Source organism: Chiloscyllium plagiosum, unplaced genomic scaffold (assembly GCF_037043375.1).
Source record: "Chiloscyllium plagiosum isolate Xiang-an unplaced genomic scaffold, Cpla_swu_hap1 HiC_scaffold_9, whole genome shotgun sequence".
Classification (NCBI taxonomy): Eukaryota; Metazoa; Chordata; class Chondrichthyes; order Orectolobiformes; family Hemiscylliidae; genus Chiloscyllium; species Chiloscyllium plagiosum.
In genome coordinates this window covers 119,726,817-119,745,785 of record NW_028270147.1, presented here as the reverse complement: position 1 = coordinate 119,745,785, position 18,969 = coordinate 119,726,817, and the positions used below count along the sequence as shown (strand labels likewise).

General features: G+C 42.7%; 1 pseudogene; it reads left to right on the top strand.

Annotated features, from left to right (window-relative positions):
- Window positions 1-18,969, top strand: part of LOC148149284 (centrosome-associated protein 350-like) — a 989,460-nt pseudogene that overhangs the window by 285,989 nt on the left and 684,502 nt on the right.

Genomic DNA, 18,969 nt, shown 5'->3' with positions numbered 1-18,969 from the left:
GATTCCAAATCGACAGGAGCAGCGGAATGCAAAACAACCAGAAGGAGAATGTTTCCAAAGTGAGCCCCACTTCCAGTCTCCTGCAAACAGATATGGAGACGTGGAGTCCCTCCCCTGTTTCGATTTCAGGCAGTGAGACCAGCAGCATCATGCAAAAACTGAAGAAGATGTGCAGTCATATGGATGAAAAGTAATATCTGCTATGGCTCCTTATAAGGCATATTGCTGTGAAAGGCTGGCAAGCCAACCAGCTCATTTGTCAGCTGGTGATGTTATAGAGAGGATGAGGGATGTCCTCTCCAAAATGGGCTTCGGGGAGGGAATCGCTAATTGGATCAGACTGCTCTACACCAACATTGTCAGTGCAGTCTCAATCAATGAGTGGGAATCAGATAGCTTCCCAGTCAGATCTGGAGTCAGGCAGGCCTGCCCTCTCTCTCCTGCCTTGTTTGTGTGTTGCATAGAGCCATTTGCCGAGTCCATCAGGAAGGATGCGAACCTGAGAGGGGTGACTATTCCTGGCAGCGGGGGTCTGCAGGTTAAGACCTCCCTGTACATGGATGACGTCGCCGTTTTCTGCTCGGATCCGCTGTCAGTGCACAGACTCATGTGCATCTGTGACCAGTTTGAACGGGCCTCGGGGGCCAAGGTAAACCGAGGCAAGAGCGAAGCCATGCTCTTCGGGAACTGGGCCGACCAATCCTCTATCCCCTTCACTGTCAGGACTGACTACCTGAAGGTGCTGGGTATTTGGTTCGGGGGCGCTGGGGCGTGCGCCAAGACCTGGGAGGAGCGGATCAGGAAGGTGAGACAGAAACTGGGCAGATGGGAGCAACGGTCGCTCTCCATCGCGGGTAAAAACCTGGTCATCAGGTGTGAGGTACTTTCAGTATTGTTATACATGGCACAGGTCTGGCCTATCCCCAGAACCTGTGCCGCCGCAGTCACCCGGGCCATCTTCAACTTCGTGTGGAGATCAAAGATAGACCGGGTCCGAAGAGATGTAATGTACAAAGACGGTGCAATGGGGGAAGAAATACACCCATTGCAACCCTCACCCTGATGGCCACCTTTGTGTGTGGCTGCATCAAGCTGTGCGTGGATCCCCGGTACGCAAACACCAAGTGTCACTATGTACTGAGGTTCTACCTGTCCCTGGTGTTGCGAAGGATGGGCCTGGCCTCGCTGCCGTGGAACGCTCCGAGTAGTTGGACCGTTCCGTACCATCTGTCCTTCGTGGAGAAATTTATGAAGAAAAACACCTTTGACCACAAGTCCATCAGGAAGTGGTCAGCACGTAGTGTCCTTGAGACCCTTCGGGAAAAGGAGAGGGCAGATCCTGCCGAGCGGTTCCCTGAGCAGACTGTCAAAGCCATTTGGCAGAATGCCTCATCGCCAGAACTTTCCAACAAGCACCAAGACATGGCTTGGCTGGTGGTGAGAAGGGCTCTGCCTGTGAGATCCTTTATGCACGCCCGGACTCTTAGCCGCACCGCACGCTGCCCTCGAAGCGGCTGCGAGGGGGACGAGACTGTCACACACCTCCTTCTGGAATGTGCCTATGCAGAGGAAGTCTGGAGAGGAATGCAGTGGTGTTTGTCGAGGTTCGTCCCGAGCAGCGCCGTGACGCGGGACTCCGTGCTCTACGGCCTGTTCCCCGGGAAGCACACTGAGATGAACTTCAACTGTGCCTGGAGGATCATCAACTCGGTGAAGGACGCTCTCTGGGTGGTCCGAAACCTGTTGATCTTCCAGCTGAAGGAGTTGACCCCGACTGAGTGTTGCAGACTGGCACATTCCAAGGTCCAGGACTACGTGTTGAGCGACGCGCTGAAGCTTGGGGCAGCTGCCGCCAAGGCGCGGTGGGGAAAGACCACCATCTAACATCTGCCTGCCTAAGAAGAACAGGGGGCCCACGCAGTCATTGGGCTCCGCTGGTGCCTCAGCTCAATGTAATCGCACCAACCTGTGAATAGGAATGATTACCCTGTTTCAATACGCAAAGAAATGGAATGTTTACAGAATGAAGACATGTCCAATTGTATAGATTAAATATATATGAATAAAGTATATTTTTGAAATAAAAAAAATAGAGAGGATGAGAAAGAGAGAGACAGTGTGGCTCTGAGCAGAGATAAATATATGAAATCCATTTAACTTTTTTTCAAAGGCAGTGTGTTTGCTGCATATGGTGTTTCTAATTATCCCACCTGAGGGTTTGTCATGTTTGACCCTGCAAGTGGGGGAGCAAAACATAAATATGGTCTCACTGCTACTGCTCTCCAAGTAGTGGAGTTTTTTCTTACCCTCATCTTCTTTACTTACACCCATTGCCCTGGTGTAACAGTCTCAGAATGGGATTGCAATGTGAAAACTTTCACTGGTGCAAAGCTTGCTTTGCCTTTCAGTGGAGTGTGTTAGGAAACTGGAGGTACATGCAAATGTTGCAGGAATTGTTTTTCCTGGTGGAATTATCAGCTTGACATCATTGTGTCAGCTTTTTAATCTAATGAAGGCAATTGCGTACACTACAGGATGTAAACAGGTCTTATTCGGGCAGTATCATGGCTCAATGGCGAGCCCTGCTGCCTCACAGTGCCAGGAACCCAGGTTCGATTCTACCTTCAGGCGACGGTGTAGAGTTTGCACATTCTCCCAATGTCTGCATGGGTTTCCTTCCACAGTCCATAAATATACATGTCAGGTGGATTGGCCATGCTAAATTGCCCATAGTGCCTAGCGATATGCAGGCTAGGTGAATTAGCCATGGGAAATGCAGAGTTACACTGATAGCATAGGGGAGTGAGTCTGGGTGGGATGCTGTTCGAAGGGTCATTATGGACTCAATGGGCTGAATGGCCGGTTTCCACACTGAGGGATTCTATGATTTGTTCCAATCAGTTCACATCAGTGTTACTGCTCCACTTGAGACTCCTGTCACCTTTGCTCATCTATTACCCTGACCCTCTATTTCTTTCTCCCTCTAATCTTGTCTATCTTCCCCTTAAACACCCATATGATATTTGATTCAACCACTCCCTGTGCAGTCTTCATTGTTGTAATCCAATTCTGCAGAACTTCCATATCTCCCTGATGGATTTCTTGGTGACTACTTTGTGGCCTCAAGGTATGTTCTTCCCTGTGAAAGGAAACATTCTGTCTGTATCCAGTCTGCTGAACCCTCTCAACATTTTAAAGACCTCTATTATGTCCCTGTTTGGCCTTCTTTCAGAGAAAAGAGATGTAGCTTGTCAACCCTTTCCTGACATGTGAACCCACACATTTCTGTGACCAACCTTGTCAATCTTGTCTGTGTACCCACTTCAGTTTCTCCTTTTTCTATTTATAGTATGATGATCAGCCTGCACACAGTATCCAAGTGTTGTTTAAGCAAGGTTTGATTCAGGTTTAGCATATTTAATAAATAATTAGATAGGGATGATGTGCTAAACGACTGGTGTTTTTTTCTGATCTAATTATTTTAAATAAATGTGAGGTACTGCATTTTGGTAAGGCAAATCAGGGCAGGACTTAATGGGAAGGTCCTGGGCAGTGCTGCTGAACAAGGAGACCTTGGGGTGCAGGTTCTTGGTTCCTTGAAGATGGAGTTTCAGTCAGACAGGGTCGTGAAGAAACCATTTGGTGTGCTTGCCTTTATTGGTCAGTGCATTGAGTATAAGAGTTGGGATGTCATGTTATGGTTGTACAGGACATCGGAGAGGCCACTTTTGGAATAATGCATTCAGTGCTGGTGTGTTGTGAAACTTGAAAAGATTCAGAAAAGATTTATAAGGATGTTGCTCGGGTTGAAGGTTTCAGCTATAGGGAGAGGCTGAAGGGTAACCTTAAAAGTTTATAAAATCATGCGGGACATGGATAGGGTGATTGGCCGTGATCTTTTTCCCAGGATAGCGGAGTCAAAAACTAGAGAGCGTAAGTAAGAAAGGAAAAATTTAAAAGTTACCTCGGGGGCAATTTTTTCACACATGTATGGAATGAGCTGCCAGAGTTGGTGGTGAAGGCAGCAATAATGACAACATTAAACAAACATCAGATGGGTTTGTAAGCTGTGGATGGACTGTTGGGAAGGCAGTGCTTGAGATTCTCCCACTATCTAAGTCAGAAAGAGAAATGGAGCTGGGGTTGGCTTTGATGAGCTCTGTTGCCATTTGAAGTTAATGAATCCTCAAGTTGTGTTGAGGTAGAGTTGTAGGGAAGTTGGCCAGAAATGTTTGATGGAATATTTGGAATTTCTCCTTAATAATGTGAGGTTTTCTTGAGTATCCAAAGATAAAGCAATTTTGGGGTGATACTCAGCTGTTTTGTTTTTCTTGTTTTGCTCCTTTTTTTGTAAACATTGCTCTCCTGTCACCACTACTTCTCTGTCTTTACGTCTCATCACTGGGCTTCTCTCAGTGTCTGTTGGGGAGCGAGAGGCAGCAACTGTGATAAACTAGGATAAAAATCCCCCACCATGGCAAAAAAAACACATAATTCTTTATACTTTGCAAAACACTGTACTGTAAATAGGAAATGCTATTGAGCTAAATGCAAGAAGGCATAGCATCTGACTTGTCTCAAACCTCTTACTAAACTTTGAGGACCAGGCTATCAGAATTTTGTTTGCTTGCTTCCTATGAGATTACAGTCCACTAATCTCCCAGTACCAATCCCTGGGCCAGGCCTGGTTACCAATTGCAGTGGGGTGGGGAAATCTATGACAGATTGAAGTTTTTTTGAAGATCAGCATTGCAGATTGAAGTTGACTGTTTTGACGAATATTGCGTCAGCAAACTTGGAGGAAATCCTTTTGAATGTGTTGATTAACTGCTCTGAGCCTATTTACATGCAGTAGTGCTGCAATGTTCTACAATGTGTGAAGTGTACAAGGAGACCCTTGCCCTGAATTTTGTTTGTGTTGTGAAACTATAACCCAAACAGTGTTGAATTTAAAAAGTAAGAATTATACATTTTGAGCTGCAGGTTAATGTCCGATTTTAGAAATGAATATCGGCAGCTAGCTGACACTTCCTTTCTCTCTCTCCCCCGTCCTGCTTGCATGTCCATCAGGTTCCTCACTAAACGGGAGCAGAAACTGATGCATCGGCGACAGCATGCAGAGGAGCTGCTGGAGTGGAAGCGGCGGCTCGATGTTGAGGAAGCTGCGATCCAGCAAATGGATAAACAGGCTCTGGCTGCTTGGGACAAGGAGCTCAAACCAAACATGGCAAAGAGAGAGGCAAGCGAGAAGATTCCCGAATCAAAAGGTAATGTTAGCCTCTGTTTCTTGTTTGTTTGTTTTCTCTTCGAGGTAATGCATTTACTGTGGTTCTGACTACTTTCAAGTGCACTTTGGTAACGCTGATTGTCATGGCACGTGTGAGGTGATGTATTGATGTGTAAATGTAATCAGTCTCGATTAATGCAGAAGAAGCAAGGTGTAAACCTGGCCTTTTATTTTGCCTGTCTCATTCATTCAAGGAAATCACGTTTCCCAACCATCTGCCGTGATCCATTTAATCAGCATAGGTCAGATGTTGGAATTATCATCTTTCTCAATGGTACCTTGACACAATAGCCCAGTGTAGTTTCCCACTCACCCTCTCAGGGAGGCTGAAGTTTCAGATTTTAATTCCTTTCACTGCTGGTGTTTGCATATCACTTGCAGAGTTGAAAAGCAGCAAAAGTTGTAATCAGTGTGAGAGCTTGGACGTTGTTTACACAAGGCTATGTGGCCACTTTGTTTACATGGAAAAATCTAATTTTCTTTGCAATATTGATAATTAATTTCATTCCTCGCCATTAGCAGCAGCATGAAACTGTAACTGCAGTACTGCGCAGAATGTTGTATCGGAGTATTTTGACAATGAGCAGTTATGTCTGATAGTATCTGAATTAGCTCAAGGTGCTTTTCATCAGTGACCTGTGCAAACTTAACTTTCTCTGGTTAACTGTTTCTAACCTACTCTCCTTATGATATTGTTACATACATCTGAAATAAAGAATACATTGAAAGGAGGACGGACATGTAAGACAGTCATACTGAATTGTGCATCTCACTTGAAGCACTGTTAACCCATTGCAGTATAAATGTTCTAAGTATTGGCATTTTCTCGAGACACAGGCAGTGAGGAAGAATGTCCTGCACCACCTTGCTCCCAGCCCCACAGTGACAGTTCAATTCCTGAGGAGGTTAGATGTTCACCTGCTCAGACTCTGGAATCACCATCAGCAGCCCTTCGGATGACCACCAGTCCTGACCATCGTATTTTCATAGATGATGTTTATTCCCAGGATTTTGTCGCAACACACAGGAAAATGGTAAAAGATGTTGTGCATTGTTTTTTCTACAAAAACTGTTTCTAATGAGTAAAGAATGTCATATAAGGCTGCAGAGAATAGAAAATCCTTGGCTTCGCTCAAAATCAGTCCCAGGGAAACAGGAAGTGGAGAGAATGGGAAACAGTGTGGGGAGGTGGGTGGGAGATCTGAGGGAATGGGAGTTCTGAGAATGACTGGAAAATATAGGTGTTGGGGGAAAGGGAATTCTGAGGGGAATGGGAAACAGGAGTGGCAGAGAATGGGAATTCTGAGGGGGAATGAGAAATGTAATGTGGGAAAGAATAGGAATTTTGTGAAGGCATGTGAAATATGTGCCGGCTTGGTGGATCAGCAATGGGAAATCCAGCTGGAGGGGAGGGGGCTCTGGGTGGGCTGGTCCTCGGAGGGTTGATGTGGACTTAAAAGGCTAAATGGCCTGCTTCGGCACTTTATGGAATTTCCGATTATCTGTCTCTGCCCCACCTCCATTCTTCCACTGCAGGAGCCTCATCAATGTCTGTCTTACTTCCAGACTTGACGATTGTATTATACTACTTGTTCTATTCCAGAAAGCCGGTTGGTGAAGGATAATACCAGAACCAGTCTTTGCACCATTTAAATTAATTTACATGATTATACATTGCAGGCAAGCTATTTGTATTCCTTTAATTAAATCTTTGAGAATTTCAATTTTAATTGCTGCATTAATGGAAAAGCCTTCAGTTACTAAGACAGTGACCTCTTTAATTCTCTCCCTGAACTGTACTTCTGTCTATGTCACTTTCCTCCTTCAAGGCACTCGAACTGTATGACAGATTTCACATCTGCCCTTGGATCTCTTTGAGGCTCAGTATCATGTTTTATTCTATTTCTGTGAAGCGACTTGGTTTGTTTTATCAAATGAAAGATTTGTTATAAATGCAAGTTTTTAAAGATAAAATAGGAAGAAAACAGGTAACTGTGAAATAAAGCGTCAGAGCAGATTTCAAAAGTGATGACTATGCTTAAAAACCCCAACTTTCAGATGTGGAGATATGATGGGTGTCATGCATAAGATTAATTGGCAAGGAATTAAGGCAGGGGTAGCAAACGGGATTTAAACAGATAGAAGGGTGGAAATATAGAAAAGGATTTGGGGAAGTTCCAGAGTGGTTCAAGAAAGTCGTGGTTTCTGGGTTTGCTTCTGGGGGCACTTTTATTTTCAGTGTTCATTTAATAATTTGATTATGTGCCAAGAGCATGAGGTGTTGAAAATTAGAATATTGTAAAATAAGAAGAATGATGAGTGTTTTGGAAAAGTTAAGGAAGCTGTGAGGAGGTTTGATAAGAAGCAGGAATGGTTTAAAGATGACAGGCAGAATTGTGTTGGCGGGTATGTGTGTGGCAGTGTATTTTTTTAATTTTAGATTAAGCGTACCAGCAGCAATTGTAATTTGAGTGGGAGCAGGCCTGGTGCTATGAAGGATGGTGATTTGTAAAAGCAGGTTCAAAGGGCAATAAAGGCTTTACCTTAAAAGCTGTGCTATTAATTATGGAGCAAGTAGAATTCTAGAACTTGGGAAGAGAGATTGTTCATTCTTCCCATAATTCTAGATGGCCTAGTGGTGGTGTCACTAATCCACCTAACCGCACGTCTTTGGACTGTGGAAGGAAACTGGAACGAGAGGAAACCCATGCAGACACAGGGAAAATGTGCAAACTCCACACACACAGTTGCTGAAGAGAGGAATTTGTCCCCAGATACATAGTGCTCAGAGGTAGCAGTGCTAGCCACTGAGACATCGTGACACCCAGAGGGAGGCTGACAATCAATCTCCTGGCTTATCCCACCTTCTTCCTTTTTCATAAACTTGGAAAATAATGTCAGACTGGAACTAATGTTTGCTTTCTTCTCTGGTTTTTCAGTCTCCTTCCTCAAAAGTGACTGAGAGTACATCAAAGCAAGATGGCCAGAAAATCAGCTCCAGCATCCGTGTGCATGACAGACCTATTCTAAAATCCTGCCAAGCATCTGGCAGCTGGTCTGATGAAACTATTTCTGAGACACAGTCAGGTAGGAAATTTCAAACATGACCAAGCTTCACAGAGGTTCTTCAAATTATTTGATGTGCTTCGAAACTCAAACACGATGTGTATTAATTTTTGTTTAAAAATGTTGCTTGGCTGAGAGTATAGCACAACACCGAGGGATGGTGATCCTTGAGACTTTGTCTTGTGTGAAAGTGAAAATAACACCTGAAATGGCCTTGCTGTAGGATTTATGAAGGGAATTTTATTTTAATTCACTTGTGGGATGTGGGCATTGCTGGGTGGCCAGTATTTATTGCCCATCCATGATTGTCCGTAGAACAGTTAAGAGTTAACCACATTGCTGTGGGTCTGGAGTCACATGGAGACCAGACCAGGTAAAGATGGCACTTTCCTTCCCGAAAGAACATTAATGAATCAGATGGGATTTTTCTGACAATCGACAATGAATTTATGGTTATCATTTGAATTTTAATTCCAGACTTTTTATTTTATTGAATTCAAGTTCCACCACCTTGCATGGTGGGATGATGACATGAGTTCTGTCACAGGAAGTTTTCCCTCTAGTTTTGCTTATTACTGTATTGTCACTGTAATTGAGGCCGACAGCCCAGAGTTAAGTCAGCATCGGTGTGGTAGATTGTCTGTTAACATCTCGTTCTGTCAGTTTCCTTTCGAATCTCTGAAGTTGAAACAGTAAGAGCTGATTGCCTGTGCAAGTTTGATTTCATTGGTCTGTAACTTTGGTCATGTTACACCTGTCTAAATTGGAGAAAGAATGTCACCAGCCTTTCAGAAAAAATTGCACACCACTGAAGTATTCAACAAAGAAAAGTCAACTCCAACAGGTTTGCCTGTTTCTGACTCTCCAGCTGTATCCCTTTGCCACTCCAGCCTCTCATTTGCTATCCTCAGCTGGTCCACACCCTTTATATCTCAGCAGCATGTTCCATCGTTGAGTAAACCCAGCATTTACTCATCACAAACCTGTCTCTGTAAAGTTACATGCCTTCTGCCTCATCATCCACAACTCTCACCCAGAGACTTGACAATTCCATCCTCTTCTGGTCAGATTTCTGAATACTCCATGAATGTGAGCACTTCCAAAAGTCTGGAAAGAGCGCTTATCTGAAAATTATCAGACTGTCTTTAATTGAACTTTGCCTCCCAATTTTTCAACATCTCCAATCTAATTTTCACAGTTAAGAAAGCCCTTCACGATGAATCCCTGTCTCTCTTTGTGACTTTTAGTCTAACATCATCCTTCAACCTCTTGTGGTCTTAATTTCTCTGACTGTTGCATCCCTTCCAGAGTTAACTTAAATAATGGCCATGTATAGTAGCCCAATTGCAGAATTCATTTCCAAAGCCCATTCCTCTCCTGTCTTTCAAATGCACATCTTTTGCAAGATTTTAGTCTCCAGCTTCCCATTTTGGCTTTTTCCTCAATATGGTTCTCACCATGCTCACCGTTACTGACTGCCCAGATAGTCCTGCTGTGTGATCGGCCGGTGTGCACGGTGATATTGTAGGTCTGAGGAGTTGATGTGTTTGGTGACACTGTGGCCCCCAAGTGGTCAACATGTCCATTGCACGAGGCTTTGTCAGTGGTTCAGCAGGTTTGATTAAAGTTGTTGAACAGGTTGTGAGAAGTATCACCAAGAGTTATGCAGGTTTGCATATATCTCTTATCCGCTAATGTTCGTGTCCAAGTTGAATTTGATTGTAAGGAGACCTGTTAACATCCATTGGGTGGATCTTCAACAGAAACTACGTCAGACCAGAGTGATATTGAGATCAGGATCCATGCACTGAAGGACGAACTTAAGAAGTGCAAGTCCATTGTGGACAAGCTGAAGAAAGAGCAGGAGGAACGTCAACAGGAGCGGTTGAAAGCACAAGAGGCTAGCCTCATCAAACAGCTCGAGGTGAGATTGTACCCTCCACTGCCCTGCAGGTTTCAGCTGGGGATGGTTGGAACATGTGACCTTGCAGAGGTTGAGTTCAGAGCATTTCACATGTTGCATACTGCGTTCTCAAAACCAAATCAGCATCCATTTCCTTGAACTAAAAATTTTTGGGGGCTGTTGACTTTTATTCTTGCCATCTTAAGGAAAAGTGGTTGAGCAGGGTTGCTTTTTCTGTTTGATTTTTTTTCTCTGCCATTAATAAGAGTTTTTATATTCTTCCAAACATTCATTCAAACCTTTTATCCCAAATTCCTCTTCATATCCTCATCTCATCCGACTTTCAAGACCTTCCTTTTTCCAATGGTGTCTTGGGTATTCTGTCCTTATACTTCTTCCTGAGCAATGTCCCAGTATTCTTTATTAAAACAGCTTTGGGGCCTATTACTTGTTAAGTGCTGCATAAATAGGTTGTTGTAATGTTGAATGGTGTGTGCAGTGGCTTGAGAGGAATAAACAAACTTGTTTTGATCGCATTCAACCAACTGGGCTTCTTGGTCTCCCTGTTAATTTTTCTCAATTTTGTGGTTAGCTTGTTTTACAGATTGCTAAAATTAGATTTGTTCATTCAAAAAAGATTTTGTCTTATGCAGTTACCAAAGTAGTGTCATGTGTACTTCTTATCATCCCAATGTTTGATTTCACCTTCTCTCCATGTTTCTTTCAGTCCTATGATGAGTTTATTGCAAAGGCCCAAGCTGAACTCAGTGGAGATCTTGATGTTGGCAAACTCCACCAAACCACAAAATAAAACTCTGTGCGCCACTGAAACTGAGAAGGCAAAGGTTAAACCGTGCTCTCTGCAGAGGTACTTTCAGTAATTGATGTTAATTGCGTAACCTTATGAAGGGATGCCTCTTGTATTTCTCTTTTATACCCTAGAGGGACCCCTTTTGTCCAAATTAGTAATTGAATTGTTCTTTTGTTAAGGAGACCAGTACCTTTTGCAGTGACTTTACATCAGAGAAATGTGCCTTTTGGCCCAACAGATTTGTGCAGTTATTTCGTCTCCATGCAAGTCTACTCCCACTTTGTTTCATCCCATCAGTGCGTCCTTCTGTATGTTTCCCACTGAGGTACTTATCCAATTTCCCCCGAAACATATTCATGCTATTGAACTTCAGCATTCCCAGTACTAGTTGTCATGTTGTTCCATGTTGTTCCCTTTCCAAGGAAGAAAGTTTTGTTTTGAATTTCTGATTCGATTCATTAATGTTAACTTCCTGTCCAGGTCAGCCTCACAAGTGAAGACATTCTCCCTCCATTCAGTTTGGGCTGCTTCATTTTTAAAGTTCTGTATCAAATTTTATTTTTTAAGTTCTCTATCCGGTCACTAGCTTATACAGTTAATGGTCGGGCCCTGGCTGTGTTGCTGAACAAAGAGACCTCGGGATGCAGGTGCATTGTTCCTTGAAAGTGGAGTTGCAGGTAGAAAGAGTGGCGAAGGAGACATTTGGCATGCTTGCCTTCATTGGTCAGAACATTGACTGTCGGGCTTGAGGCATTACGTTGCAGCGAAACAGGACATTGGTGAGGCCATTTCTAGAATACTGCACACAGTTCTGATCGCCTTTCTACAGGAAGGATGTTAAACTTGAGAGTGTGCAGAAAAGATTTACAAGGATGTTGCTGGGACGGAGTTACAGGAATAGGCTGAATAGGTTGAAGCATTTTTTCCCTGGATGATTGGAGGCTGAAGGATTTTTGTAGAGGGGGTTGGATAGGGTGAATAGCCGAGATCGTTTTCCCAGGTTTTGGGAGTCCAAAACTAGAGGGCATAGGTTTAAGGTGAGAGGGGAAGATCTAAAAAGGGCCTGAGGATTAACATTTTCAGGCTGAGTGTGCTGCATACATGGAATGAGCTGCCAGAGTGGTAGAGAGGGGTACAATTACAACTTTTAACTTATAAAAGGCTTTGAGTTGGATATATGAATAGGAAGGGTTGAGAAGGATATGGGTTAAATGCTGGCAACTTGGGATATTAGAGAAGAGAAGAGCTGAGAAGATTGTTTACTAATCAAGGATTAAAGTTCAAATTGGATGTTGAATCCTCACCCAGGTCACCTTCCAAGGATCTTGAGGAGGAACAGAAGACTGTCATCCAATTGGAGCCATCTGAAAGAGATGACAGTGTTGATGATAAAGAGGAAGTACTATCTCAAGATCCTTGTCCTCGACCTGTAAGTATTAATTTTGAGCCAGTTTTGGGATGGATTTTAATTTTAAGAATTGGAGATGTGTTATTTGTCTTGAAGCATTGATGTGATTGTTTGATGAATAATGCCAGAGCATATTAAATTCCCACATTTTAACATAAATGTTGGATTGTGATTGTTTCCGTCACAAATGTCAAAATACAACTCCACTTTATTTGGGCACATTTTGCACGTCAACATTTTCAGAAATTACCCTGAGTGTTCCCCTTTACCAAGGACACTTTCCCAAAAGACTGTTGTGAGGAATATCTTGATAAATTGTTAATATATTTGTGGGTGATAAAATCAAGCTGTGGGGGATATTCTTAAAATTTCTGGTGTCTCAGTGTTTTCTACCTTGCCCATCAATTCTCAAAATAAGTGTAAGTACGCCTGATTATTTCTCAAGGATTTAGTGGCTATTTCCACTGTGTAATGACTGAGTTTAGAACTGAAGGATTGCTATTGAAATTCAAACCTTTTCCTCCTGTACTTTTCTGTCCTTCCCTAAAAGGGAGGCAGTGTTTTTAAAGAGGATCTTTTAAACTAAGTTTTGAATCATCTCTGGCTTTTTCAGTTCGCACGCAATTTTTCCAGCGTAGTGTTTGGAAGCAAAATCCTGAGACTGAATGATCATCTGATTAGAAGAACAGAAGGGTTTATGGTTTGCACATATTAACATTGATTTGACAAGCAGCTCTTTCATAAAAGTGCTTGACAAGTTCTCATGCTGTCCATTCCTTTCTGAGCATTCAATGCAGGAAGTCACTGAAATAGGTGCTTGGGTCATTTTGATTTGACACAGCAACATCCTGACTAAACTGACACGTGCTCTTCTGATTTGTCAATATTTGTGTTTCCCTATAAAGTGCAGGGATAAAAAGGGGTGCAGCCGTCAACTGAAGGTGATCTGATTTTGGAAAGCTTGATGCTCAGAACGTTCAGTCTGAAATCGTTCATTCCCCGAAGTACACAATAGTTTGTAGATGAAGAGATTCTCCATACTTATACTCTGAACCAGGAAAGATTTGAACAGTCTATATCAGTTTCCTAAAATGGCCATTACTTTCTCTATGGTTACTTGTAACAAGCCATATGTTTTTGATTGCGTAGTTTGAAGAATATTCACTGTTTTCATCACAATGTATCTGATCCTGAACTGTCCAAAAGTATTCTTTTCAGTTCAATAACTGTATTCTTCTCACACTCCATGATAGTCCATGATATCGCCCTTTGTGAGCCGAATGGAATATTGATTCCACCTAATGGATAAGTGTGACGTGTTCTTTTCATGCTAACTTTATATTTCAAGCTCAGGGAAACAACTTGTGTTACTTTGAAATTTTGGAAAGATGATTATTTTCACCACCTTGATTAAGGCCAAAAACTTTTAAACTTAAAAAGGAGTATAAAGCATTTGTTCTGACTCCATCAAGTAAATTTTGTATTGAGTTTGAGTACTCAGTCTAATAAAATATACTGTTTAATGTTCTGGATCTCACTCCATGTGGAAACCTTGACTTTCATTACATGGCTGAGAATAAATTGGAAATGAATTCCAGCCTGTGTCTGACATGTCAGACATACTCTGAGATATAAAAAGATGATTCTCGTTTGTTTGTCTCCCGTTTTCATGCTTTGATTTCACAGTTTATTATAACCATGTATTGTTCATTAATGTTTTGAAATGAATTCCATCATTTTTGTTCCTGACCTTCAGTATCTAGATTGACCAACAGTTTGTGTACTTTGCAACAGGGCAGCCCAGTGCAGGAGCCCCAGTCCCTAAAAGATGTGCCCCGAAACATCCAAGGGGAAAATAACTTTGCTTTCGCTCAGGATGCTGTCGAGATTGAGACATTGGTTCATGCAGCAGCTGAGGAGCTGTGCAAATGGCAGGAACTTGGCCATGATCTGGGGGATTTGCAAATACCCCCAGACTTTGGGAATTATAAATGGAAGATTGACGAGAGTGTGAGCAGAAGAGCTTATTGTGAGGTGAGACCCAGATTTTGCATTTGAAAACAAAATTATTTTTTCTTAGTTAAGCAAGAAAGGTATGGGTTAAGAGTGCTCCACAGCAGCTCTGATTGATGATATGTATAACAGAGCATGTTAAAAACATTATCTTGATCCTGATGACTGCATTGAATTCAATTTACCATTTTGCCCCTTCCCTAAAAATCCAAAGCCCCTTTCTCCTCTACTGTTTGTACTCTCCCATTATTAATTTATCATCCTCATCATCATCATACTGTTATGCGTTAAATCCCATCTGTCATAACTTTGCCCAGTCTGAGAATCTACAGATTCTGTTTCTATTTACATAATATATGGTGTCCCTTCCAGCCACTCAGTATTTTTTCAAACTCTTCTCCATCGTTTCTGACTTTCTATTGCTGTTTCCATTGGTTGATAATCCAATATTTGATTATTATTCACCTTAATAATTGGAGCCATGATAGCTTGCTTTCTATTTACAGCATGTCCCACAGATGTCATTCATTTTGTTTCAAAGATTTGCCTCCTTTTATGTTGTGGTGCCTTCCTCGGTATTATACAGGAAATCTTGTCTAATATATCTGCACCTACCCTTGGTAGTTCTGCAATCCTTTTAAACCCCTTCTCTAATCTCTCTTTTGCCTTGTCTCCTGCAATCAATGAACTTCGAAATGTAGCCTTGGTTCAAATCGTGGAGCAAACAGTTGTTATTTTATATATTTTGAACAGGATTCCCTTTTGTTTTCACTGTAATGATCTCATAAGCTTTTTGCTGAGTGGAGAGGACGCATCTAATATAATCTTTTCTCTGTTAGTCTTTTACTTCTTCCAGCTTGTCCTTAATGTTACAAGAGAAATTTTTGTTGACATCTTTTCTGACAACCTCCGTGCCAGCCCAGCCCTGTGGATGAAGCCAAGCCGAATTAGCTCCTCATTCTTCAAACGAGTGAGGAACCCACAGAATTTAAATGAAGTAAAGGTAATAACTCCACGTAATCCTTTTTTCCTACTTGTCAGTAATAATGTTGCAAACGTGATGCTGGTTGGAGTTAAAATATGTAGATTAAGTAAGTGAGTGACTCATGTTGTAAACAGTGGCCATTATCCTGACTTGGAAATCTGTCACTGCATCTTGGAAGTCCCTCCCGAATGAGATTGTGGGTCTACCTCAGCACCATCTTGTCAAGGACAAGTAGGAAGGGGCAATAAGTGCTGGCCAGCCAGTGACGCCCACATTTCATGAATGAACAAAAAAAATTCCTCTATGCCCATTGAGTACCAAGGAACCCCATTTTAATTCTAAACTCCTCAATGAACATTTTTTAAATGACTCACAGGGTCTGGGCATCGCCGGCTGGCCAGCATTTATTCACCGATCCTAGTTGCTTTTGAGAAACTCGTGAGCTATCTTTTGTAACCACTGCAGTCCATGCGCTGTAAGTAGACCCATCGGGAGGGAATTCCCGGAATTTGATACAGCAATCCTGAAGAAACAATGATATTTTTCGAAGTCAGAATGATGGGTGGCTTGGAGGGGAACTTGCAGGTGGCACTCTGCTGCTCTTGTCCTTCTTGATCTAAATGGTCACAGATTTGGGAGGATCTGGCTGAAGATCTCTGAATTTCAGCAATGCGTCTTGTAGATTGTACACACTGCTGCTACTGAGTGGAGGGTGTTGGAGGGCATGGCTGCTTGTGGATGTGGTACCAATCAAGTGGGCTGCTTTGTCTTAGATGTAGTGAGCTTTTTGTGTGTTACTGGAGCTGCACTCCTCCAGGCAAGTGGGGTGTATTCCATCAGACCCCTGACTTGTGCTTTGTACTCGGTGGATTTGCTATGGGGAATCAGGAGGTGAGTTATACACCACAGTATTCCAATCTCTGACCTGCCCTTGTAGCCCACAGTGTTTATATAATGAGTCCAGATGAGTTTCTGGTCCATGGTAACCCCGATGATGTTCATTGTGGAAGATTCAGTAATGGTAACACCATTGAATGTCAAGGGCCATTGGTTAAATTGTCTCTTAGAGTCATAGAGATGAACAGCTCAGAAACAGACCCTTCGGTTCTACTTGTCCATACAGACCAGTTATCCGAGATAAAATCTAGTGCCATTTGCCAGCATTTGGTCCATTTCCCTCTTAAACCCTTCCTATTCATATACTCCGCCAGATGCCTTTTAAATATCGTCATTATGCCAGCCGCCTCCACTTCCGCTGGCAGCTCATTCCATGTACACACCGCCCTCTGCATGAATCAGTTACCTGTTACGTACCTTTTAAAGGTTTCCCCTCTCACCTCTGCCCTCTAGTTTTGGATTTGCCTTCACCAGGGAAAAGACTTGTCTATTTACCCGATCTATACCACATTTTATAAATCTTTTCACAATTGCCTCTCAGCCTCTGATGCTCCAGGGAAAGTAACCCCAACCAATTCATCTTCTTCCTATACCAGAAACCCCCCACCCTGGCAACACCCTTGTAAATCTTTGCATAACCCTTTCAAGATTCACAACCTCTTTCCAAGAGCAGGGAGTCCAGAATTGCACAGAGTATTCTACAAGAGGCCTAATCAGTGTCCTATTCAGCCGCAACATAACCTCCCAACTCCTATACTCAATGACCAATAAAGTCAAACATACCAAACACCACTTTCACAATCCTGCTTACTTGTCACTCCACTTTCAAGGAACTATTAACCTGCACTCCAAGGTCTCTTTGCTCAGCAACACTCCTCAGTGCTTTACCATCGAGTGTATAAGTCCTGACCTGATTTGCCTTTCCAAAATGTAGCACCTCACATTTACCTGAATTAAACTTCATCTGCCACTCCTCAGCCCATCTGTTCGAGATCCTGTTGTATTCTGAACCTTCATCACTGTCCACTGCACCTCTAATTTTGGTGTCATTTGCAAACTTACTAACCATGCTCTGTTCCATGTTCACATCCAAATCATTTATGTAAATGGCGAAAAGCAGTGAACCCAGCACCGATCCTTATGGGCCACCACTGGTCACAGGCCTCCTACTGGAGATGGTCATTAATTTGCAGTTTTGATGCGAAAATTACTTGCCTCTTACCAGTCCAAATCTGCATATTGTCTAGATCTTGTTGCCTTTGAACATAACTCCTCAGATACTGAAGCAGTCTATGAATGGTATTGAAAATTGTGCAACCATCCGCACTTCTGACCTTGTGATAGAAGTAAGGTCAGGAACTGAGGAGCCCCATTTTACTCTGATCTCCCCAGTGATCCTCGAGGAACCTCATTTTACTCCCAACTGGAGACACAATGTAATAGCTCTGAGTGTTAGCCATGGCTCAGTGGCATTCTTCCTCAGTCAGCAGAGGGGATTAACGCTGAAGTGAAATCCTGGATGACAGTCCTGGTGCAGTACTGAAGTATTGTTTTCAAAGTGAGGCCCCATTTTCCCCCTTGGGTGAGTTTTTTAAAAGAGTTTTGGTGTGACATTGAAGAGGAGTGGAGTTCTCCCTCATGGTGCTGGTCAGTCTACTGCATGAGTCAGTCTGGCTCAACGTTTACTGAACCATTTCTCTGATTTGTGGGAACTTGCTGTGTGAAAGTTTGTTGCAGCTTTTGACTATATTATAATTAGTGGCTATATTTCAAAGGCTGAGAACAACATGGTACAAGTGTGAAAAGTTATATATATTGCAAGTTTTTTGGCAATTTGAGGTTCAGGTGGATGACTTGAGCATTGGTTAAAAAGTATTGTCCAGCACGAAGACCAAGTTCTTTACTATTACAACAATGCAACTTCTATTTTACTGTGGCACTGACATTGAAGTGTACACTGGATGACTCCTTCCAGTAACTCAGACTTGAAACATTGCAATGTGAACTTTTTACCACGGTCTAAAGTCAACATCAAGCAGCTCATTGTCTAGCCTGACTTCCCTTTAAGCACAGTTTGTGAAGTGTTACACTTTGCCAGGGACTGAGAATGGTCATGTGTAAATCAGCTTTTCATTCAGAGTAAATTTGGGACTGTTCATTTCCTTTGCTTTGTTTTTATAACTCAACTGTAATGTGTCTTCAGTCTGAACTGTACTATTTCCCACACCAACATTTCTGGGCATGTTACTTGCCTTTGTTAGCTGAGAAACCTATCAAAATCTTCCTGCCTGGAGCCACGTGAGGCAGTGGTCAGTGGTTAGATCATATAGCTTTGATGAACTCATCTGTTAAACTGAGAACGATTTGACCTTCCTGAAATGCTGGGTCCACTGTATGAATCCACGTCAGCCCCAATATTTATTGTGAGACCTCCCACAGCGCTGATCTTCAGTTGTCTGCCTACAGTCTATTAAAGGAGAAAGTGAGGACTGCAGATGCTGGAGATCAGAGCTGAAAATGTGTTGCTGGAAAAGTGCAGCAGGTCAGGCAGCATCCAAGGAACAGGAGAATCGACGTTTCCTGAAGAAGGGCTTGTGCC